This window comes from Amblyraja radiata, chromosome 23, assembly GCF_010909765.2.
Source record: "Amblyraja radiata isolate CabotCenter1 chromosome 23, sAmbRad1.1.pri, whole genome shotgun sequence".
Classification (NCBI taxonomy): Eukaryota; Metazoa; Chordata; class Chondrichthyes; order Rajiformes; family Rajidae; genus Amblyraja; species Amblyraja radiata.
In genome coordinates this window covers 31,121,620-31,147,537 of record NC_045978.1, presented here as the reverse complement: position 1 = coordinate 31,147,537, position 25,918 = coordinate 31,121,620, and the positions used below count along the sequence as shown (strand labels likewise).

Here is a 25,918-nt window from a genome sequence, read left to right as displayed (position 1 = left end):
GCCCTTAGGCGGCCAAAGGCGACATTTTCACACTCTTATATCCATGTGCAGCAGAGGCGACGTGCGTTTGGCGCCAAACGTGAGCTTTGGTGAGCGTTGGTGTGCAGACGACATCCTGGAAAAAATGTCCGGTTTCTTCCAGGTAGGCGATATACCCTCCCGGGCAATATACCCTCCACTTCTCTTTTATGAAGGGGATTTAGTTCCCCTTTCTTCCAGGACCGACCGGAGGTTCCGCTGTCACCTCTGCGGGCCACCCTCGGTGAACGCTCACTCAACTTTGTCTTGGAATTCCTACTCTCCCGCGCAATGTACCCTCACCTTCTCTTTTATGAATGGGGATTTAGTTCCCCTTTCTTCCAGGACCGACCGGAGGTTCCGCTGTCACCTCTGCGGGCCGCCCTCGGTGAACGTCCTGTCTCCCTGTCCCTGGGATAGTAGGGGGCGATCAAACAGCACAATACCCCCCTCCCCCTCCAACTCCAGAGGAATCCGCTCCCCGATGGGCCGCTACGGCGACAAGTGGCAGTTCGCCCACAGCCCGAGCTGCGCGACCCCAAGAACAAGACGTACCTTGCACACCATCAGCTTCTGGAGTTGGAGCGGGGCTGGGCTGGAGTTGCTGATCTGGGAACTCCGTGCTTGCAGTGGGCCTGGGGGTCGGTGTCCCGATGAGGGGGCACAGCTCGGGCTGTGGGCGAACTGCCACTTGTCGCCGTAGCGGCCCATCGGGGAGCGGTTTCTGGTGGTCCTGACGTCTCCGGCCAGTTTGCAGTTTTCCTCTGGAGTTGGAACGGGGCTGGGCTGCTGCTGGCTGTGGGTCTCTGGGATCTCCGTGCTTGCAGTGGGCCTGGGGGTCGGTGTCCCGTTGGTCCTGACGTCTCCAGTGACTGGCATCGCCGACGTGAAGACAGTGCAAAGCCCCCGCGCCGGTGCAATGGGCGGGGAGCTGGAGAGGGGAGGGAAGGGGTCACACACATGGCCGGGAAGCAGAGGGGTGTAGGTGGGGTGAAACTGAAGGGAGCGACAATCTGCTGCTGCCTGCCCGCTGAGTTAAAAAGTTCCCACGCTGTGTATCGTGAGTCTACCGTGGGAACTTTTTAACTCAGCGGGCAGGCAGCAGCATATTGTCAATTATTAACCCTCCCGCGCAATATACCCTCACCTTCTCTTTTATGAATGGGGATTTAGTTCCCCTTTCTTCGAGGACCGACCGGAGGTTCCGCTGTCACCTCTGCGGGCCGACCTCGGTGAACGTTTTCAAGGACCTTTCTTCAAGGACCGAAAAAATGGCCGCTATTCGGAGGTTTTCGTTATTTGGATCTTCGGATAAAAGGTTGTGCACCTGTAGTAATTGTCCAATCAAAGCACATTTGCCATTGAGCTTTGCTTCATGTTAGTGAGGCAGCGAGCGAAATTGGCATCATGGCTGCCTCCGAATAACATCAAAACAATAGCAAGGTTTCGAAGGAATAAAGGTAATGCTAACCTTGCTGATAATTTTGTTTTACAACTGATTTATCTTTGTAAAGTTATGATGTGAACTGTTAAATAAAAATGATAAATAAAAATGTAGAGCTAGGGTTAGGATTAGGATTAGGGTTAAGGTTAGTCAGTCGATCGGGCTGTCGGCCGGCCGGTGGGTGCAATGAGGGGTCGGCCGGGCCATTGCTAATGAGCGCTGTTGTTTAATTAATGTTACAAATTAAACAACAGGAGTTGCTGGTGCCAGATTTGAGAGTTTCATGCATTTAAGAGCCAACAGGCTTCACACACGGGGACAGAATCTGGCAACTCAAAAGCGCACAAAATGAGACCACTATATGGAAAGCACATAGCCATTTAAATACCTTCATTAAAAATAAACAGTTGTGATTACAGGCAAAAATGGTTCAAACCTGAGGAGTTGCATTACCAAGCTGAATAATTATTTTTTTTAATAGTTTTGAAGAGCTTGTGGTGGGTGTATGGAACAAGCTGCTGGAAGAGATAGTTGCGGCTGGGACTATCCCAATGTTTAAGAAACAGTTAGACAGGTACATGGATGAAACACTACATCTGGAGGAGATGAGATTCCTCTTAGCAGGCAAAGCAGACCACTTCCAAAAGACGTGGTCTACGGTTTTGGAACAACTACAAGCATAAGGTGCAATAGTAATCAAAAAAATAAATAAATAAATAAATAAATTAAAGGTACCAGGATCTGGCAACGGGGGGTAAAAAAAACCAAAACAACAAAAACAGACTTGGTTGGTAGTCCCCTTTCTGCGGAGTTTTATGTTATAATAGAGCGATTGTTTCTCCTTTCTTTTTCCTTCTTTTCCAGGGTCTACTTTCTTTCTTTACTTCCTTCTCTAACTTCTTTTCTAAGGGGCTTTCTTTTCTCAACACTCTCTTGCACCTTCACGACTCTTTCTTTACTTCCTTTACTTCTATCTTTTTCTTAAAGCTCAAAAAATGAAGCGGTACAAAAAATGTATTAAGACATGTGTTGTGTAGTATTGTAACTTACCGTACTTCTAATTAAAAAAAAAAAAGAAAAAAAAAAGGCAGGTTTGGAGGGATATGAACTAAATGCTGGCAGGTGGGACTAGGGTAGCTGGGACATTGTTGGCTGGTGTGGGCTAGTTGGGCCGAAGGGCCTATTTCCACACTGTATCACTCTATGACTCTAATTACTTATAGTTGTGGAGAAGAATGTTCTCATGGAGAACATGATGACTTTGTTGCAGATCTGATAATACAAAAACCCAGATAAATCATACAAATCACCCAATGACTCAACAGCAGCTGGGTAATTTAATTTGTTAATGAAATAATCTAGTAATTAAATGGTAATTAAACATTCTGGTCATATGACTCTCAAGATCAACATCTATTCTCTGAAAATAGACGCACAGTGCTGGAGTAACTCAATGGGTCAGGGAGCACCTCTGGAGAAAAGGATGGGCGACGTTTTGGGTCGAGACCCTTCTTCAGACTGAACGTAGGGTCCCGACCTGAAATGCCACCCATCCTTTTCTCCAAAGATGATGCCAGACCCGTTGAGTTACTCCAGAACTTTGTGTCTATCTTTGGTATAAACCAACATCTGCAGTTCCTTTCTACACAACTATTCTCTGAAATTCCCCAGTGAGCCATTCAGTTCATAGACAATACGGAATGGAGATTAAGGAATACTCTTCCCAATGATGACCACATCCCATGAAGGAATATAAAATATAAATTGGTTGCGGAGAAGTGGGATTAATGTTGATGGGCAAAAATGTTGGAATCGGATATGAATGGTCTATTTCTATGCTGTAGAACTCTATACATTAATACAAATAAAAGTTGTTACAGTACAGTACATGTATTGGAGCAATCCAAAAGATTTCAGTTATACATGACTGAGTGAGCAGTGAATTTTTTAAAATATCAGGTAGTTATGACAAACCTCAGTGAAATTTATGTTTCCTACAATCTTTTGAACTTGTTAGAGATATAATATTCCAGAACCACTGCCTGCACACAGAACTACCAGAATGCAATTAAAACAATAGAATTGCTAAAGTGAGACATTTCAAAGCTTAAACGATTCCTTTTGCATATAGTTAATTAAAGATGCATCTTAATTTTTATAAAATGAATACCTGAAAATATGAAATCTGCTAAATAGCTAATTGGCTTATGCTGTGTAATAGTGTAGCAGTGGTACAGTATAATTGTTTACAACAATTTTAATTAGGTTAAATTAAAAATGAAATGGCACATAAATCTTAAAAAGTAGCAGGATTTAATGAGAGAATAGACATGTATGATTCTGGAAGACATAACCGGAGATAAAAGTAGGGAAGTGAGAGGTGATCCTCCACAAAACATCTCCGACGCTGCAGAAAAAAAAAAAAAAGTTTGTCCAACCTCTCCTTATAGCTAATACTCTAATTCAGGCAGAATCCTGATGAATGTTTTCTGCACCCTCTCCAAAGCCTCCACATCCTTCCTGTAATGGGGTGACCAGAACAGCACACAATACTCCAAATATAGCCTGACTAAAGTTTGACATGGCAGCAACACCTCCTGACTTTTATACTCAATGCTCCAACCGATCAAGGGAAGTATTATATACTTTCTTTAGCACCAATGTTTCCCACTGTGAGGGAAGGCACCAAAGTTCAGTCCTCTTCCTCTGTTCACCCGTGTTCGGGGCCTATTGAGGCCTCTGCAGTCACCGCTATGGGCCTGATGTTTCAGGCCCTCGAACGGAAGAACACTCTCAGCGGCCCAGAGCCTCCGAATCGGCCGCTTACTACCGGAGACCGTGGCTTCCGAAGTCCACAGGCCGAGCTGGGCAGAGGGAGTTTCAACGCTGCGATCTCGGCGAGAGATCCCAGGGCTCTGCGATGTTAATGTCAGCACCGCCCGTGGCTGGAAAGTCAGCGCCGTCAGTGGCTGGAAACTCCGCAGACCACAGCTCCACGGTGTCAAAGTCGGCAGTCCCAGTACTCCAGAGCTCCAACACGGCTACTCCGGTAAGGCGTTGCTCGCTCCGCGGTGGAATCCAGAGCTGCGCTGCTGCTGCTGCAGCTAAGGCTCTGGCCGGTCTCCGGTAGGAAAGGCTGCGCCAATCCAGGTGGTAGGCCGCGAGGAGGGGGGGTCGAAGATGCGGCTCGGAGAATAGTCACATCCTCGACCAGGAAGTGACTGAGAAAACAGTTTCCCCTTCCCCCCACATAAAAAAGACTAAAAGACCTCCAAAAACAAACTTTAAAACAGACTCAAAATCACAAAAAGAATGAAAGGACAGACAGCTGCAGGCTAGGCAGCCACACTCGATGGTGCCACCACTGGACTTCAAATTCCTAGGCGTGCATATTTCCGAAGATCTCTACTGGTCCCAGAACACTGATGCAATTATAAAGAAAGCACATCAGCGTCTCTACTTCCTGAGACGATTACGGAGAGTCGGTATGTCAAAGAGGACTCTCTCGAACTTCTACATGTGCACAGTAGAGAACCAACTGACTGGTTGCATCGTGACTTGGTTCGGCAACTTGAGCGTCCAGGAGAGGAAAAGAATGCAGAAAGTTGTGACCACTGCCCGGTCCATCATCGGCTCTGACCTCCCCCACCATCGAAGGGATCTATCGCAGTCGCTGCCTCAAAAAGGCTGCCAACATCATCAAGGACCCACATCATCCTGGCCACACACTCATCTCTCCGCTGCCATCAGGTAGAAGGTACAGGAGCCTTAAATCTTGTACATCCAGGTTCAGGAACAGCTTCTTCCCCGCAGCCATCAGGCTATTAAACTCGCCATCAAACAAACTCTGAACTATAACAGCCTATTGCACTTAATCTGTTTATTTATGTGAGTACATACATATGGTCTATGCTATATAGACACACTGAACTGTTCTGTATTTATGCTTACAATACTCTGTTGTGCTGCAGCAAGCAAGAATTTAATTGTCCTATCTGGGAAACATGACAATAAACTCACTTGACTTGACTTTTAGATAGTCCCTGCATTTTCCTTCTTTCCCCTCCCCTTCCCAGCTCTCCCACAGCCCACTATCTCCACCTCTTCATTTCTTCTTTCCACCCCCCCCGCCCCACCCCCACATCAGTCTGAAGAAGGGTCTCGACCCAAAACATCGCCTATTTCCTTCGCTCCATAAATGCTGCTTCACCCGCTGAGTTTCTCCAGCATTTTTGTCTATCTTCAAATAACAATCAATTTTGTGAAATAGGACCTGCTCCACACAAATCCATGATTTTCCCTAATAATGCCATGCTTTTCTGAATATGTGTAAACCCTGTCCCTAAGAATCTTCTCCAACAATATCCCTCCCAGTAAAATAAGGTTTTAGACGGCTTTAGAAGCTGATTTTAAAATGACTCCAGCGCTGAACGAGTCGGGCGATTTAAAAAAAAAAAAAATACACAGAACGCCCGTCGGAACGATTCTTTAGCAAAAGCTTGCACTCCAACCAAATATAATCCAGGACACGGTAGGAAAAAAAACGCGTTTTAACCCCACCCCCCCCCCCCCAAAGGCGCCAAAATCGCGCACACGTTCAGTGGCAGAATTGCAGCGCCGCTGAAGGTAAGTATTGTAACATACCTACCACATGCAAGCAAATAGGACTACCCCAAGATGCCAACTTGGACGGCACGGTCAAGCTGGGCCGAAGGACCTGTTTCCGTGTTGTACAGCACATTGACTAAAGCCTATCTAGTGGGATTGACATGTTTTGTATTTTTACTTTCTAAAGATGCAGTGTATTTTGGTGACTATTGCACACTGCGGACCAGAAGCGCCTTCAATACCCAAATATACCAGATCCACACAAAATCTTATTTTGCGGCAACTGTTTATAATGCTCTCTGCATTATGAAATCCTCGACAGTGAACCCCATGGGCAATCACTACCAAAGTGTCTGCCCACACAGTCAGTACACCTCTCCTACACTTGTCTCCCGTACGAAGTCACCCCAACCCCTCCCACTCCCCCCCACCTTTCCCTCCCAACTCCAGTCCCGTCCCGACCCCCTGGGAAACTGAAGGGAGCGACAATCAACTGCCACAGATACAAATAATGTCTTACACAAGAAAGGGCAGATGCTTGTTGATAAAAAGTGAACAAACAGTGCTGGAGTACCACAAAGACGCAGCAGAATTTTGGAAAGGTCATCCCGTCACCCTTTCCTTCTCTCCAAAGATGCTGCCTGTCCCGCTGAGTTAAAGAGTGCCCACGGCAGACTCACGAGTCACTACGGTAAACTCACGGGCTACTACGTTCTTATAACGAGTTTAAAAGTTTAAAATTTTTACTTCAAGAGTATATTTGGCTCATGGAAATCTTTCATCATGTTGAAAGATTTTCACGAGTTAACAAGTTTCCCGTGTACCTGCCGTTAGCGTTATGAGTAGCTAAGCAACAATGACCATATGCTTCTGCCTATTCATCTGAAGTTAATATTGTAGGTATGTTGCAAAGCCTACCTGAAGGGTCGCTGAAAATCTGTCCCAGCCCGTGTGCGCGATTTTGGCGCTGTTTAGAGGGGGCGGGTTTAAAACGCGATTTTCTCTAGGCTGTTCAAATCGAAGATGTTCAGCCTAGTTAATTATTAACGAAAAATCGCTGAAAGACCCCGTCGCAAAAGCTATTATTAGTTTTAAAGGCCTCGTAAAATAGTTATAGTAGTTTAAAAATCAACCTCTAAACCCGCGAACACCAGCAACCGCAGGGTCTCATAAAGCAGTCAACTGAAGGAAGGCTGTATATTTTTACATTAAAAAGGGCTTCTAAAGATCCCTTTATACAAAGTTTAATATTGCGAGTAGCTCATTTTGGGCGCATTATATCCCGCAGTATTTTTCTGGGCATTTGGGGCACAAATCTACCGCAATGTGAACGTTCTAAACCAGCGCGTTCCACAGGGACCCACTGGAAAGCTGATTTAAATGGGCATTTATTTACAGCAATTAAACACTAAATTCCTTCCATTTGGTCTATAAATTAATGTAAATGAGATTTAAAAATCATGTTTTATTGTGAATTATTTGTGAATATTATTTGGACATTTAGGCTATTTAAAAATGTTAATCATTTATTAAGAAATGGATAGATGTTTAGATCTAGTAATTGAAGTCTGAAATTAGCTACAATTAGGTAACTAACTAATTATATGCTTTAATTTCAGGTCATCCAAGTAAGATTATTTTATATTTGTTTCAGAATGCTTCAATCTATGATAACTGAAAATTTCATTCAGTTCTCTTAATTTTTAAGAAAGTTATGGGCTTTTGACTGTTCACGATCACAGCTTTTTTGTTATGTCCATAGAAAATCAATAGGGAACAAGATGCTCATTTCCCAGTATGAAAATGGCCATAACTTTTTAAATACTTGAGATATGAAAGTGAATTAGGTGTCAAATTAAACTTATGTTTATGCTTTATCTGATGGGATAAATTGCAGACTTGATTTTTAAAATCTCAAAATTTTGTAACATTGCTAAATATTGTTAGAGAGGAAGTTGGTGAAAAGTTATGCGACGGTTACCATTCTTGCTGAAAATCACCACTTTTTTCCGGCAGTAAACTGTTACAAAGGTTTAAAATCAATGTATTGGACTGAAAAAAAATTTTTTGGCGGTTTATTTGAGGAAGATACTATAATTTGAAAGGCTGTGACAAAATTTTGATTTTATATTCTTAAATCAGTTATATTTTACAGTTGTTCATCATAATAATGGGACGGATATGACTGAATGAAATGGGCAACCTGGAAAAAGCAGAGGTTTCCCTGGCCCCCGCCTTTGCGATGTGTTTGTGTGAGTGTTCCATTCTGACACTCGCCGCTCCAGCTCCTGGTTTTTCAGCGAGTGCCGCGAACTTGACGTTCGCTGTCAGTCCGCTGAAAACTCGCCCAAGTGGGACAGGCTCTTAAGGATTTTTGATATACCAACAGATTTTTCAGATGTCTCTAAAGTATAAAGGAGACTGCATAAAGTGTGGCTGCCTTCTACAAAGTAAATTTCTAACATGATATCACCTATTATAATTATCAGATGAAACATCTACCACCTAATAAATTTGCAGTGTTCCTTCCAGTAATTTATACATCCCCATTCTCTAATCTCTGCTCCCATTACCCTGTTACTGATCACAAAATAGAATCTTCCTTCCTCCTGCTTCCAAAATTAAACAGCCCATACTTTGCCCAGGGGTAGCTTAGCTGTTTACTTGTTTCAGGTGGAACTATTCTTTCAATTTGACCTAATCAATTGCTCATTAGGAATCATTTCAAGCTACTTCAAAACCAAAGAAATATCAGTTTTATTTTAGTGGTTTATTTTTTTGTCGGGTGGGGGTTGTTTGTCTGTGTATTTATGCTGGTGATGCCTATTGATTATCTGTATAGTTAGGAGGTGGGGTTCCATTGAACTAAAGGAGGCCATTATGTTGTGATTCTTTCTTATTCTTACATTTCTTTAGTATCTATTAAAGGAATTGTTCCCAAGTTCACGTTATAGGAGTAGAATTAGGCCATTCGGCCCATCAAGTCTACTCCGCCATTCAAAGTCTACTCCGCCATTGGTTGATCTCTGCTTCCTAATCCCATTTTCCTGCCTTCTCCCCATATCCCTTGACACCCGTTCTAATCAAGAATTTGTGCATCCCTCCCTTAAAAATATCTACTGAATTGTGTGTAATTGTGCAATTTTCAGTTGATATGTTGGGTATGTTGGTCAGCATGTACATGTTGGGATGAAGAGTCTCCTTCCATACTCTATGTTGTTTCATGTCAAACATCTTGGGTGCAAGGGTTCTGTAATTGGATCATATTGTCTTTGTTATTCTCCTCTTCCTCCAGTTGAGCGCATTAATAGATGGCACCCCGAGACATGGAATATGGCATAGTTGCATTAATTCTTTGACCTGTGCTCTTGTCGAGTAGAACTTTCTGATTAGAGGGCAGGTTTGGTGAACTTTACACTTCCACTGATCCAGTTTTGCAACTCCGAAAAGATAACAGGGCTAGGCTTTATCAATTCTGCAAATGAAATCTCTGTGGGTTGGCGTACATACTGAACATTCCTGAAACTCTGGAGTCCAAAGTGCTTTGCATCTCAATAGAAATTCCACTGAGCTACAATAGATGTGTATGGAAGGAGGAGGGGATCCCATTACCATGGTGTTTGTGCAAAATGAGAATATGGCATTGACCATGAAAAAGATGGCAAGCAAAAGCTAAGAGTTCATAGCAAATTGGCGGAGGCTTAATAATTGTCAAGGAAGTCTGTAATTTGTAGATTGGAAAATGCTTAATTTAATTAACTCAGAGCATAGCCCACTGAATTTTTAGAATTTTCGGTATGTGAATGAGGAGGGATGTTTGATTTCATTTTCTTCAACTGACCTTTATTATATTGCCTAAATCATCATAACCCAAGCAGTATTTCTGAAAGCTGGGACATAAATACTTCAGATACTGAAACTTTCAGCCTTTTTCAATCAATCTGTTTTAGTGGTTGTATTATATCATAGAGGGCATATTTTCTCTATACGAAGCCCTATAATGGATGATAGAGAAGGTTATTGTGAAATATTATTTTATGAGGGAATACTTTGTGGTTTGCAACACGAGTCATATGCTTGAAGAGAGAAAGGTCAACAAACGACGCCCATATAATGAGCTGGTCGATATGGAGATCAACAGAGACAAGAGGGAATTGAAACAGTAAATGCAAACGAGTCTCAGCCGGTCAGGCAGCATCTGTGGGGAGAGCAAGGAAAAGGTAACTTTAGTTCAATTGCTTTCATCAGAACCTTTAGATAAAAGGTCGCTGATCTGAAACTTTTGCTTGAGTTAACTTTACTTTAGAGATACAGCGCGGAAACAGGCCCTCGACCCACTGAGACTGCACCAACCAGCGATCACCCTTTATACCAGCACAAGGGACAATACCCAATTTTACCAAACCCAATTAACCCACAAAACTGTACGTCTTTGGAGTGCGAGAGGAAACCAGAGCACCCGGAGAAAACCCACGCAGTCACGGGGAGAACATACAAACTGCATACAGACAGTACCAATAATCATGATGAAACCTGGGCCTATGGAGTGTGAGGCAGCAACTCTACCGCTGCACCATCGTGTGGCCCCCTTAATTGAATTGAATTGAATTGAATCCTTTATTTGTCATTCAGACCTTTCGGTCTGAACGAAATGCTGTTGCCTGCAGCCATACATGTAATAATAACAAAACACAATAAACACAAATTAACATCCACCACAGTGAGTTCACCAAACACCTCCTCACTGTGATGGAGGCAAAAGCCTTAGAGTTACTGTCTCTTTCCTCCTCTTCTCCCTCTTCTCCCTCTGTGCCGAGGCGATACCCCACCGGGCGATTTTGCATCAGATACTTCTTGATATGTCGAATAGTTCCAACATTTTCTCTTTTTATTTAAGAAATCTGCATTAGCTTGCTTCTGGGAAGGCCTGAAACTGGATTGAAGGAAAAGTATTGGCAGGAAAAACACTGGATGAAACGTCCCTCATTATGGAGGAAGGGGGAATAAAACCAGCCATTCAGACAACAGTATGAGACATCATTGACAAAATCAGAAGCAAACAACATCAGGCAATGTACCTGTCAATTTATTTTGCACTTCTCAAGTTAAGTCACAAGTCACATTTATTTATTTAGCACATTTAAAAAAACAACTCTCGTTGGCCAAAGTGCTTTACATTTGTTATAAGAATAGTATAAACAAACAAACTACATACATATATACATATAGCCCTCGCTCAGTGGACGTCAGGAAAGGCTTGGGAGTATAGATAAGTTTTTAGTCTTGGCTTAAAGGAGTCGATGGAGGGGGCAGTTCTGATGGGAAGGGGGATGCTGTTCCACAGTCTAGGAGCTGCAACCGCAAAGGCGCGGTCGCCCCTAAGCTTATGCCTAGACCGCGGGATATTCAGCAGCCCCAAGTCGGCCGATCTGAGGGACCTGGAGGTGGAGTGGTGGGTGAGAAGACTTTTAATGTAGGAGGGGGCAAGCCCATTGAGGGCTTTGTAGACATACAGGAGGGTCTTGAAATGTATACGGAACCGCACAGGGAGCCAGTGGAGAGAGGCCAGGGTCGGGGTGATGTGGTCCCTTTTTCGGGTGCTCGTCAGGAGTCTCGCTACGGTGTTTTGGACCAGTTGCAGGCGGGACAGGGAAGATTGGCTGATGCCAGTGTAAAGAGAGTTGCAGTAATCTAGGCGGGAGGAGATAAATGTGTGGATGATCTTTTCGAGGTCATCAAAGTGGAGGAATTGTTTTATTTTAGCTATCGTCCGAAGCTGAAAGAAGCTAGCTTTTACCACGACATTGACTTCTAATACTACTAATTCTAATTTGTGATATATAAATTTCCCAGATCAAAAGTAACCTTGGGTTTCAATCACATACAGGGCTACTCGATTTAATAAAATGTACATTTCGACAGTGAAAGACATGGGGAGGAACAGTGAGCTCTATAGAGTTTTCAGTTCTGCATCGGATATAAAATAACTAATCCTTTTGTATTGGAAGACCCAAATATTTAGAAGGACAATTATGTGTCCAATTAATAAAGAAGTACCCAAGCTAAAAGTGAAGACGCAGCAACAACTTGGGCAGTTCAATTAGGAACGGGCAGGGTCATATAAATAACTATCAAAGAAGTGCAGCCAAAGAACGTTCTCATATAAAGAAGGTTGCTTATTGTAACATTTGCATTATAAAACAGTTCAGTGGGTGGTATTCTTTTCTCTGAGTTAAAAGGTTATGGACTTAAGTCCTACTCCAGAGACTTGAGTAATCTAAGGTAAAGTTCCGCAGATTAAATACTCAGCTGCTGTAAGTACCACATTTAGGTGAGGTGATTCCATTTACTCCCTCATGTGGAATGAGAGATTTCAAAGCATTTTGCATTTTGCATTTTGGGACGTCTAACAAGGGCAGAACCTACACAGTGAATGGTAGGCCTCTGGGGAGTGTTGTAGAGCAGAGGGATCTAGGAGTGCAGGTGCATGGTTCCTTGGAGGTCGAGTCGCAGATAGATAAGGTGGTCAAAAAATAAGTTTTTGGCATTTTGGCCTTCATCAGTATAGAGTATAGAAGTTGGGAGGTCATGTTGCAGTTGTATAAGACATGGGTGAGACTGCATTTAGAATATTGTGAATAGTTCTGGGCACCATGTTATAGGAAAGATATTGTCAAGCTTGAAAGGGTTCAGAGAAGATTTACGAGGATGTTGCCAGGACTAGAGGGTGTGAGCTACAGGGAGAGGTTGAGTCGGCTGGGTCTCTATTCCTTCGAGCGCAGGAGGATGAATAAAATCTAATAGTGTATAAAATCATGAGATGAATAGATCGGGTAGATGCACAGAGTCTCCTGCCCAGTGTAGGGGAATTGAGGACCAGAGGACATAGGTTCAAGGTGAAGGGAAAAAGATTTAATAGGAATCTGAGGGGTAACTTTTTCACACAAAGGGTGGTGGGTGTATGGAGCAAGCTGCCAGATGAGGTAGTTGAGGCTGGGACTATCCCATCGTTTAAGAAACAGTTAGGCAGGTACATGGATAGGACAGGTTTGGAGGCATATGGACCAAGCGAACAAGGTGGAACTCGTGTAGCTGGGACATGTAGGCCGGTTTGTATAGTGTATCTATTAATCATTTTTAATCCTTTCACATGTGAATGTCTATTAATTGGATGAAAAGTTGGTCCGACACGTCTCTGTAGAGAATAGTTGGCAAAATGCTCTTTGCAGGTTACCTTTTTCCCCATCTGCCCAAAAGTCACATGGTGGCACATCTGAACTGCAGCACTGCTGTTCCACTCACCATTGACTGTAGAGATAGGGGTTCAGTCATATTTGGCTTTCGTCAGCCATGGTTTTACACTAGCTGTGGGTTGGGTTGGTTGGTGTGGTACAGCTCTATTTACTTGGATGGGACCACTGACCTGGATTGAAAATAGAAATGCAGGGAAATATTTTTCTTTCATTTTTTTCCGAGATATTCAGAAAAGTTGAAAAAGTTTATAATCGCTACAAGCTATCGAAGCACCATCAAAGGCAAGCCCTCAAGAAGCACGATCACCACTCCCGGATTGCACTGCTTTCTGGAAGCTACAACAGCACCACCTGCGACGGCAGAAGCATCCAGAGCGCTGTGGCCTGCAGGGGGTGCAGGTGAGCCGGCCGAATGCAAGACCCAGTGGACCACAGCCTAGAAGGGGGAGATCGCTGAGCCGACCCACGTTCGTGACCAGGTGGATGGACGATGGACACGATCAGCGAGGGTGGTAGGAAAGGAGAAGGAACTGGGGTTCTTGCCTACCCTGCCCTAGAGGTCATAGAAACATAGAAACATAGAAATTAGGTGCAGGAGTAGGCCATTCGGCCCTTCGAGCCTGCACCGCCATTCAATATGATCATGGCTGATCATCCAACTCAGTATCCCGTACCTGCCTTCTCTCCATACCCTCTGATCCCCTTAGCCACAAGGGCCACATCTAACTCCCTCTTAAATATAGCCAATGAACTGGCCTCGACTACCCTCTGTGGCAGGGAGTTCCAGAGAATCACCACTCTCTGTGTGAAAAAAGTTCTTCTCATCTCGGTTTTAAAGGATTTCCCCCTTATCCTTAAGCTGTGACCCCTTGTCCTGGACTTCCCCAACATCGGGAGCAATCTTCCTGCATCTAGCCTGTCCAACCCCTTAAGAATTTTGTAAGTTTCTGTAAGATCCCCTCTCAATCTCCTAAATTCTAGAGAGTATAAACCAAGTCTATCCAGTCTTTCTTCATAAGACAGTCCTGACATCCCAGGAATCAGTCTGGTGAACCTTCTCTGCACTCCCTCTATGTAGCAATGTTACAAAATTTTGAGATTTTAAAAATCAAGTCTGTAATTTATCCCATCAGATAAAGCATAAAAATAAGTTTAATTTGACACCTAATTCACTTTCATATCTCAAGTATTTAAAAAGTTATGGCCATTTTCATACTCGGAAATGAGCATCTTGTTCCCTATTGATTTTCTATGGACATAACAAAAAAGTTGTGATCGTGAACAGTCAAAAGCCCATAACTTTCTTAAAAATTAAGAGAACTGAATGAAATTTTCAGTTATCATAGATTGAAGCATTCTGAAACAAATATAAAATAATCTTACTTGGATGACCTGAAATTAAAGCATATAATTAGTTAGTTACCTAATTGTAGCTAATTTCAGACTTCAATTACTAGATCTAAACATCTATCCATTTCTTAATAAATTATTAACATTTTTAAATAGCCTAAATGTCCAAATAATATTCACAAATAATTCACAATAAAACATGATTTTTAAATCTCATTTACATTAATTTATAGACCAAATGGAAGGAACGCGAGGTTCTTGGGGTGGAGAGGGGTGATAGCGGTATAAAGGGGAGGGTAGTGTCTTGTGTTCTGTGTCTTGTGTCTACTGTTTGTGGGTAAGTGTGTCTGTTTAGTGTTCAGCCATGAGCGAATGGCGGTGCGGGCTCGACGGACCTGGTGGTCTACTCTCGCACCTACTTTCTATGTTTCTATGTTTCTAATTCAGTGTTCAATTGCTGTAAATAAATGCCCATTTAAATCAGCTTTCCAGTGGGTCCCTGTGGAACGCGCTGGTTTAGAACGTTCACATTGCGGTAGATTTGTGCCCCAAATGCCCAGAAAAATACTGCGCGATATAATGGGCCCAAATTGAGCTACTCGCAATATTAAATTTTGTATAAAGGGATCTTTAGAAGCCCTTTTTAATGTAAAAATATACAACCTAACTTCTGCTATTTGCTTTATGAGACTCTGCGGTTGCTGGCGGTCGCGGGTTTAGAGATTGATTTTTAAACTACTATAACTATTATACGAGGCCTTTAAACCTAATAATAGCTTTTGCGACGGGGTCTTCCAGCGATTTTTCGTTAATAATTAACTAGGCTGAACATCTTCGATTTGAACAGCCTAGAGAAAATCGCGTTTTAAACCCGCCCCCTCTAAACGGCGCCAAAATCGCGCACACACGCAGCGGCAGATTTTCAAAGACGCTTCAGGTAGGCTTTGCAACATACCTACTCTATGGCAATAATGTCCTTCCTCAGATTTGGAGACCAAAACTGTACGCAATACTCCAGGTGTGGTCTCACCAAGACCCTGTACAACTGCAGTAGAACCTCCCTGCTCCTATACTCAAATCCTTTTGCTATGAAAGCTAACATACCATTCGCTTTCTTCACTGCCTGCTGCACCTGCATGCCCACTTTCAATGACTGGTGTACCATGACACCCAGGTCTCGCTGCATCTCCCCTTTTCCTAGTCGGCCACCATTTAGATAATAGTCTGCTTTCCTGTTTTTGCCACCAAAATGGATAACCTCACATTTATCCACATTATACTGCATCTGCCAAACATTTGCCCACTCACCCAGCCTATCCAAGTCACCTTGCAGTCTCCTAGCATCCTCCTCACAGCTAACACTGCCCCCCAGCTTAGTGTCATCCGCAAACTTGGAGATATTGCCTTCAATTCCCTCATCCAGATCATTAATATATATTGTAAATAGCTGGGGTCCCAGCATTGAGCCTTGCGGTACCCCACTAGTCACTGCCTGCCATTGTGAAAAGGACCCGTTTACTCCTACTCTTTGCTTCCTGTTTGCCAGCCAGTTCTCTATCCACATCAATACTGAACCCCCAATGCTGTGTGCTTTAAGTTTGTAAACTAATCTCTTATGGGGGGACCTTGTCGAAAGCCTTCTGGAAGTCCAGATACACCACATCCACTGGTTCTCCCCTATCCACGCTACTAGTTACATCCTCGAAAAATTCTATAAGATTCGTCAGACATGATTTACCTTTTGTAAATCCATGCTGACTTTGTCCAATGATTTCACCACTTTCCAAATGTGCTGCTATCCCATCTTTAATAACTGACTCTAGCAGTTTCCCCACTACCGATGTTAGACTAACTGGTCTGTAATTCCCCGTTTTCTCTCTCCCTCCCTTCTTAAAAAGTGGGGTTACGTTGCTAACACCGCCAATCCTCAGGAACTACTCCAGAATCTAAAGAGTTTTGAAAGATTATTACTAATGCATCCACTATTTCTGGAGCTACTTCCTTAAGTACTCTGGGATGCAGCCTATCTGGCCCTGGGGATTTATCGGCCTTTAATCCATTTAATTTACCCAACACCACTTCCCGGCTAACCTGGATTTCACTCAATTCCTCCAACTCCTTTGACCCGCGGTCCCCTGCTATTTCCGGCAGATTATTTATGTCTTCCTTAGTGAAGACGGAACCAAAGTAGTTATTCAATTGGTCCGCCATATCCTTGTTCCCCATGATCAACTCACCCGTTTCTGACTGCAAGGGACCTACATTTGTTTTAACTAATCTCTTTCTTTTCACATATCTATAAAAACTTTTGCAGTCAGTTTTTATGTTCCCTGCCAGTTTTCTTTCATAATCTATTTTTCCTTTCCTAATTAAGCCCTTTGTCCTCCTCTGCTGGTCTCTGAATTTCTCCCAGTCCTCCGGTATGCTGCTTTTTCTGGCTAATTTGTACGCATCATCCTTCGCTTTGATACTATCCCTGATTTCCCTTGTTATCCACGGATGCACTACCTTCCCTGATTTATTCTTTTGCCAAACTGGGATGAACAATTTTTGTAGTTCATCCATGCAGTCTTTAAATGTCTTCCATTGCATATCCACCGTCAACCCTTTAGAATTAATTGCCAGTCAATCTTGGCCAATTCACGTCTCATACCCTCAAAGTTACCTTTCTTTAAGTTCAGAACCATTGTTTCTGAATTAACAATGTCACTCTCCATCCTAATGAAGAACTCAACCATATTATGGTCACTCTTGCCCAAGGGGGCACGTACAACAAGACTGCTAACTAACCCTTCCTCGTTACTCAATACCCAGTCTAAAATAGCCTGCTCTCTCGTTGGTTCCTCTACATGTTGATTTAGATAACTATCCCGCATACATTCCAAAAAATCCTCTTCCTCAGCACCCCTGCCAATTTGATTCACCCAATCTATATGTAGATTGAAGTCACCCATTATAACGGTTTTGCCTTTGTCGCACGCATTTCTAATTTCCTGTTTGATACCATCTCCAACTTCACTACTACTGTTAGGTGGCCTGTACACAACACCCACCAGAGTTTTCTGCCCCGACTGCTGGAGGTGCCTCCGGGGAACATAGGTGGACAGGCGATGGGAACGTGGGTTTGCTGGTCGATCCACACATCCAAGAATGCAACAGCTGGAGGCCTGCAGCAGACTGGGGCTTACCTGGAATGGGCACAGCTCATAATACTTAGAGCATGGACGGGACTCTGAAAATGGCATCAGAACATGGCACCTGTTGCTAGTGGGATCAGTAATCTATTTCTGTCCAAGTTGCTAATCGGGGATGTTCTTAGGTATGGCAATACTCTACTGGACCGTTTGTCGGAAAATAATGTCATTGTGCATTTCCACTATGCATGTGTGATAATAATAGCACCGTTGTATCATTGTTGCAACAGGACCTGGAGTTAATTAAAAACAAAGAGCACAGATCAGTCTTTAACATGTACACCCTGGGAAAAAGCTTTTGATTGTCTGCCCCACCTATGCTATTCCTAATTCTATATACTTCTAACAGGTCTCCCCTTAACCTCCAGAGAAAACAATTCGAGTTTGTCCGAATTCTAATGCCCTCAAATCTAGGCTACATTCTGGTACCCACTCATAAGCCTTTACATCCTTTCTGCATTGGAGCGACCAGAATTGTACACAATACTCCCGATGCAGCCCAACCAAAGTTTTATAGAGCTGCATCATAACTTTATGACACTTATACTCAATGCCTCAACTATTGAAGGCAAGTATACCAATATGCATTCTTTACCACTCTAGCTACTCGTGTTGTCGCTTTCAGGGAGTTGTGGATTTGTACCCCAAGATCTCTCTGTACATTAAAGCGGTTAAGAGTCGCCTTTAACTGTATACTTTCCCCTTGTATTCGACTCCCAAAATCTCACACTTGCTCGGATTAAACTCCATCTGCCATTTCTTCACCCACATCTGTAACTAATCTTAATTGCCTGGTGTTCTTTGACAGTACTCCTTATTGTCTCTTTTGATGTTATCTGCAAATTTACTAAACAACCCAAGTCACTGATATTGTATTGTATTGTATTGTATTGTATTTTAATGACCACACAGCCAGGCTGGTGGAATTTGTTATCAGTACAGCTCGGTACAGGTTCCAACATTTCATCAAACATTAAACATATAACATAGATATACATACAGACAGACACATTACATAATACATAAGGGCCATGCTTATTCGTATTCCTCACCGTACAGAGTTTAAAATGTTAATTGCAGTGGGAATGAAACTGTTTTTGAAGCGGTTTGTTTTGGAGGCAATTGTCCTGTAACGCCTCCCAGAGGGCAGTAGCTGAAAGGCATAGTGTGCAGGGTGAGTGGGATCAGAGATGATCTTGCGGGCTCTGTGTAGTGTCCGTTTGTGGTAAAGTGATTCAAGGGTTGGTAGGGGTAAGCCAATAATTTTGGATGCTCTGTTGATGATGCGCTGGAATTTCTTCCGGGAGAGTGAGTCGAGACTGCCGAACCAGACTGTGATGGATGAAGTGAGGATGCTTTCGATGATGGCTGTCTAGAAGCGGAGCATGAGATGAGACCTTACTCTGAACTTCCTGAGCTGTTGGAGATGGAAAAGTCTTTGCTGGGCTTTTCCATAGATGTGGTCTGCGTTTGTCCTCCATTTGAGGTTGTTGCTGATGTGGGTTCCAAGGAGTTTGAATGTGTCAGTGATGGAGATGGATTCACCTTTAATGAGCACAGGCGTTTTGGGGGATGGCTGGCGTCTTGTGTCGATGATGAGTTCTTTTGTTTTTGATGAGTTGAGTAAGAGATCATGGTCTGTGTTCACAACAACAACAGAAGTCCCAGCAGAGATCCCTGATAAACACCACAAATCACAGACCTCCAGCAAGAAAAATACCCTTCCACCATTACCCTCGGACATACATGGGTAAATCAGTTCTGAATCCAAACTACCAAGTCACCAGGAATCCCCTGCATCTTAATCTTCTGGATCAGCCTATCATGAGGCAACGTTATCAAATGCCTTACAAAAATCCTTGTGGACAACATAAATCATTTTCATCACCTCCTCAAAGAAAAAAAATGATCTAGTTAATAAGACATACCTGCCATGGACAAAGCCATGCCGGCTATCCCTAATTATCCCATTCTCTTCAAAATGGGAGTAAATCCAATCCCAGTTTTCAATATCTATCTATATTACTAAAAGTCTGTTCTTGACCGGGTTTGGCCATCTGTGCTGCGATTTCCGAGAGAACGCCACCACCTACGGCCGTCATTCCCCATTCTCTCTGCTGCCCCCGCTGGAGGCAGGGGAAGGGACTATAAAACCAGGAAGTGGTGTGCCTCAATTAGTCTCTGCAAGCTGGTGCTCTGTCAATTAGTCTCTGTCACTCTGAATGACACTGAACAAATGTCTACAGCACTGTGAGTACCCTTAATTTGGTTTGAAAATGAAAATATAGTTAGTTTGAAGTAAAAAAGCACTGCCTGCAAATGGTTGTTTGGGTTGAATTAAAAAGGCACTCTCTCTCTCTCTCCCTATCCCTCTCTTTCTCTCTCTCTTCCCCCCTCCTTTCCCACCCCCTCTCCTCTCCCCCCCCCTCCCTCCACCCCTCTCCTCTCTCTCCCTCCCCCCCTCTCCTCCCCCCCCACTCCTCCCCCCCTCTCCTCTCTCCTCTCCCCTCTCCTCTCTCCCCCCTCTCCTCTCCCCCCTCTCTCCCTCTCCTCTTCTTCCTCCCATCCATCCCCTCCCCCACCGCACCTCCCCTAAACCCCCCCTCCCCTCCACACACCCCTACCCCCTTCCCTCCACCCTCCCTCCCCCTTCCTGCTCCCCACCACTGTGAGTACCCTTGATTTGGTTTGAAAATGAAAATATAGTTAGTTTGAAGTAAAAAAGCACTGCCTGCAAATGGTTGTTTGGGTTGAATTAAAAAGGCACTCTCCCTCTCTCTCTCCCTATCCCTCTCTCTTTCTCTCTCTCTGCCCCCCCCCCCCCCCCCCCTCCCCTCCCCCCCTCTCCTCCCCCCTCCTCTCCTCTCTCCCCCTTCCTCTCCCCCCCTCTCCTCTCCCCCCCTCTCCTCTCCCCCCCTCTCCTCTCCCCCCCTCTCCTCTCCCCCCCCTCTCCTCTCCCCCCCTCTCCTTTCTTCTCCCCCCTCTCCCCTCTCTCCTCTCCCCTCTCCCCCTCTCCTCTTCTCCTCTCTTCCCTCTCCCCCGTCCTCCCTCCCCTCTCTCATCTCTCCTCTCCACCCCCCTCTCCGCCCCCTCATCCTCTCGCCCCCTCTCACCCCCCTCTCCTCTCCCCCCCCTCTCCCCACCCCCTCGATCGTGGTCCCCGCCTCTATCCCTCCCCCCCCCTCTCCCCCTCCCTCCCCCACCCGTCTCTCCTCTTCCCCTCCCCCCCTCTCCCCACCCCCTCGCTCTCTTCTCACTCCCCTCCTCCTGATACCTCCCGCCCCCACCCTCTCTCGTCCACTTCTTCCTCCCATCCCTCCCCTCCCCCACCGTCCCCTCCCCCTACGACCCCCCCCTCCCCTCATCCCCGCGCCCCTCCCCCTTCCCTCCAACCCTCCCTCCCCCCTCCCTCCCCCTCCCTCCCCCTTCCTGCTCCCCACCTCTCCCCCTCCCCTCATCCTCACCCCCCTCTCAGCACACCCTCTCTCTCCCCCTCTTCCCCCCTCTCTCTCCCTCTCTCTCTCCCCTCCATTCCCTCCCCTCCACACCCCCTACGCTCTTCCCTCCCCCTCCCTGCTCCCCACCTCTCCCCCTCACCCCCCTCTCAGCACCCACTCTCTCTCCCCCTCACTCTCACCCTCTCTCTCATCCCCTCCTCCCCCACCTTTCCCCCCTCACCCACCCTCCCTCTTACCCTCCTTTCCACCCCCTATCCCTCTTGCCCCTCTCTCTGTGTCTCTGTCTCTCTCTCTGTTTCTGCCCCTTCTCTCTCTGCCCTCACTCTCTACCCCCGCCTGCCCCCCCCCTCTCTAGATGTGACTGCAAGTTGGGGACTATGCGTCAGTAGATACGGTGGTTATGGGGTAAAAGGAGCAAATTAATAATATTAATATAATATCAAGGGGGGTAATTAGCGTGAGTGCGGGGGGGGGGGGGGGGGGTTAGTGTGTGACGCTGCATGCCGCCTCCCCCCCCCACAACCGCACGTTGGGGGAACAGACCCAACGGGTCTGCACTTGGTCTAGTTTTTAATAAATGTATAAAAATTTTAGGGATTTTCTTTAATCCTGCTGGTCATTATCTCATGACCTTTTGGCCCTTCTAAATTGCCTGCTTGAATTATTTTCTGCTTGGTTTATATCCTTGAAAGGCCCTGTATGATTTAATCTTCCTAAACCTTACACATGCTTCCTCTTTCTTTGGAACAAATTTAGAACTTCTTTGGTCACCCAAAGTTCCCTTACCTGAACATCCTTGTTCCTTATTGAACATTCTGGCCCTGAACTCTGATCAGCTGGTCTTTAAACAACTCCCACTTGTCTGCTGGGAGTTCCCAATACCAGGTGCTCCCAATTTATTTTCCTTAGAGCCTGCTTGATAATGTTGTAATCAGCTTTACACCAATTCAGTACTTTCACTCAAGGTCTAGACTTATCCTTATTTGTAACTATCTTAAAGCTTATGGAGCTGTGATCACTGTTCCCCAAAATGCCCTTCCACTGACACTCCAGTCACTTGGCCTGTCTTGTTTATAAATATAAGGTGCTTCACAGATGACAAATGTTCTTAATACAGCAGAGATAAGATTTAGACTAAAGACAAAGTGTCAGTCTCGCTGCCCCCATCCAAATATCTAGGATTGACTTCACTCTCTCCCCATCCCTACTCCAAATGCTGGTCTCGATGTTCTCAACCCCAAAGTCCAGAAATGATTCCATCATCCTTACCCCAACAACACCTGTCTGACCAATGTTCCCCACCTCAATTCCTTGCGCCAGTCTAATCTACTCCCTCACTCTCACACAAAATCCTCTCTGGTGATTGATTTTCAATTGTAAACATGGGGATGAAAATGTACCACCTAATAATCCCTTCCAGGACTGGGCGCAGTGATACTGTGGATGGAAGGATGCCTGTAGGTGTGGGAATTGGTGCACAATATGTGATGAATGTTTCATTTATTCATTTTTCAGGATCAGGGCATCACTGTATGATCAGTTTTGGTGTAGGATTGAATGGTTAGTGAGATGTCAATGGAAGCCAATGAGTACCATAGCAGTCTGGGATTGGATAAAGGAGGGAAGAGACTAGCAAATGGTATTGGCATTGGAGGATTGGAGCAAGACCATGACTTATTCCTGAAGGTACACAAAAAAGCTGGAGAAACTCAGCGGGTGCAGCAGCATCTATGGAGCGAAGGAAATAGGCAACGTTTCGAGCCGAAACGTTGCCTATTTCCTTCGCTCCATAGATGCTGCTGCACCCGCTGAGTTTCTCCAGCTTTTTTGTGTACCTTTGATTTTCAAGCATCTGCAGTTCCTTCTTAAACACTTATTCCTGAAGTTGGGTGGAGACCAGTACTTGATGTAGCAAGATTAGTGAGAGAGACCAGCTCTTGGCATTGGGCTGAGGGCAAGAAATGGTGGAATTGGGAGGTGGGAGGCAGATGAGACAGTACTTGGTATCTGGTAATTTGCAGCAAAGAGGGCACCAGAGATAGACTATAGCCCTGTATGATTTCATCTTCCTAAACCTTACACATGCTTTTGAAACTCAGCCGTGTTATTCCAGCACAACCCTTTAGGAAGTTATAGAGCCGTACTATAGAGCACAGGAACCGGCTGGTCAGCATAACTTGTCCATGACGATAAAACTGTCCCTTCTAGGCTAGACCCTTTTGCGTGCATTTGGTCCATATCCCTATCCATGCACCAGTCCAAATGTCTTTTAAATAGAGAGAGTACAGAGGAGATTTACTAGAATGTTGCCTGGGTTTCAGCAACTAAGTTACAGAGAAAGGTTGAACAAGTTAGGTCTTTATTCTTTGGAGCGCAGAAGGTTAAGGGGGGACTTGATAGAGGTCTTTAAAATGATGAGAGGGATAGACAGAGTTGACGTGGATAAGCTTTTCACACTGAGAGTAGGGGAGATTCAAACAAGAGGACATGACTTGAGAATTAAGGGACAGAAGTTTAGGGGTAACATGAGGGGGAACTTCTTTACTCAGAGAGTGGTAGATGTGTGGAATGAGCTTCCAGTGAAGGTGGTGGAGGCAGGTTCGATTTTATCATTTAAAAATAAATTGGATAGTTATATGGATGGGAAAGGAATGGAGGGTTATGGTCTGAGTGCAGGTAGATGGGACTAGGGGAGAATACGTGTTCGGCACGGACTAGAAGGGCCGAGATGGCCTGTTTCCGTGCTGTCATTTTTATATGGTTATATGGTTATATAAATACTGCTATTGTATCTGACTCAAATAATTCCTCCGACAACTTATTCCATATACTCACCACCCGCTGTGTGAAAAAAATGTCTCTCAAGTTCCTGTTCTATCTTTCCCCTCTCACCTTAAACCTATGAGGCCTAGTACTTTATTCCACTACCCTAGGAAGAAGTCAACATACATCCAAATCATAGTGTGAAATCTGGTGCACTCCTCTACCATTTACACTGGGCTCCTCATAAACCACGGAAACTTTGTGAACAAGCCTAAATAGTTCCTTCTATCCACTTGGTAAATTCTTGCCGTGATGGAGCTGAGATGTAGGATGTTTCTTTTGGTGGTCTGGGTATGCAAACAATGTGTTCTTATGCAAACAATGTGTTCTCTTCATTAGCATCTCTGTACATGAGATAATGTCTAGCAGGGGAAACTGATGTGGTTTGCTTATCCTACCAGGGGATTTTTGAAGATATTGGAATGACGGCTTTGGTGTTATCTCTGCAGTCTTATCTTTGACCAAATGGGGGAAAGTAAGCCTGAAGATCAAGAAGTCCAATGAGGCATAAAACTTGTGCCCAGCTGGCATGCAGTGCTTGCTGTATACAACAACTATCTTTCAAGAGTAGATATGGATCTGTCAGATGTATGCAAGAGCGTTTCCTGAGAGAGTATGTGGAAGTCCAATCCAAGAAGAGAGCAGAATGGACCTCATGTTGATACCAAGCATGGTCAGATAACTGATGTTTTAGTGGAAAAGCATTTTAGGGATAGTTACCACAACTCCATAAATCTTAAGATTGTTTTGAATAGGGATAGGTCTGGACCTTGCAGGAAGGTACTAAATTGATGTAAGGTAAATTACAACGTTATTAGGCAGGAGCTAAGGAGGTTAAGTTGGGAGCAGTTGTTGTTAAGTAAATTCACTTTTGACATGTGGGAATCATTTAAAAGTGGATTAAAGTTCAGTAAGGGCGTGATCCAGTAATGAGGAGGGATAAGGATGGCAAGGTAAAGGATCAGTATCGTTGGATGACCAAAGAGGTTGTAAATTTGTTCAGAGATAAAGCAAGGTTTAAGAAGTGAAATCAGACAGGGCTTTTGAGGAATATAAAGCATGTATGCAAGAATAAAAGTGGATGACTAGAAGGCCACAAGCGACCATGAAATGGCTTTGGCTAGTTACATTAAAAGCAAGATGGTAACTAAGGGGAAGATAGGATCACTCAACGATAAAGAAGTGAATTTGTGCTTGGAGACTGGGGATGTAGGTGAGGTACTAAATGAGTACTTTGCATCTGTTTTCACCAAGAAGATGCACATGAAAGACTGTGCGATCAGTGTGAGAATACCCATATGCAAGAGCAGTTTGAGATTAAGAAGGAGGTGATGTTTGCTCTCTTGAAGAGCATTCAGGTGAATGAATCCATGGGGCCTGATGGGATCTATCCCAGGCTATTAAGAGAGGAGATTGCAGGAACCTTGACGAAGATCTGTAATTACTTTTCAGCCAGCGGCTAGATCCCAGCGCACTGGAGAATAGCCAATGATTTTCCTTTGTTTAAAAAGCAAAGTAGAGAGGACCCAGGGAATTATATGCCAGTGAGTCTCACGTCAGTGGTCGGGAAGGTTTTGGAGAGGATTTTTCAGGTTAAAATTTACTCACATTTGGAAGGGAATGAGTTAACTAGGAATAGTCAGCATGGCTTTGTAAATGGCAGGTTGTGTCTTACTAACTTGATCATGGAGGAGGATGATTGAACTTTATTACCTTCCATCACAGTGAGGAATGTAGATTCCGCTGTAGTGGATGTTTATATTAAATTTT

General features: G+C 44.4%; 1 long non-coding RNA gene across 1 annotated transcript; it reads left to right on the top strand.

Annotated features, from left to right (window-relative positions):
• Nucleotides 1-1,422: 1,422 nt before the first annotated feature.
• On the top strand, nucleotides 1,423-14,474 carry LOC116986107. The gene is made up of 3 exons (XR_004415416.1): nucleotides 1,423-1,478; nucleotides 11,622-11,624; nucleotides 14,463-14,474. It is a non-coding gene; the product is annotated as an uncharacterized LOC116986107 (long non-coding RNA).
• The last annotated feature ends 11,444 nt before the right edge of the window (nucleotides 14,475-25,918 follow it).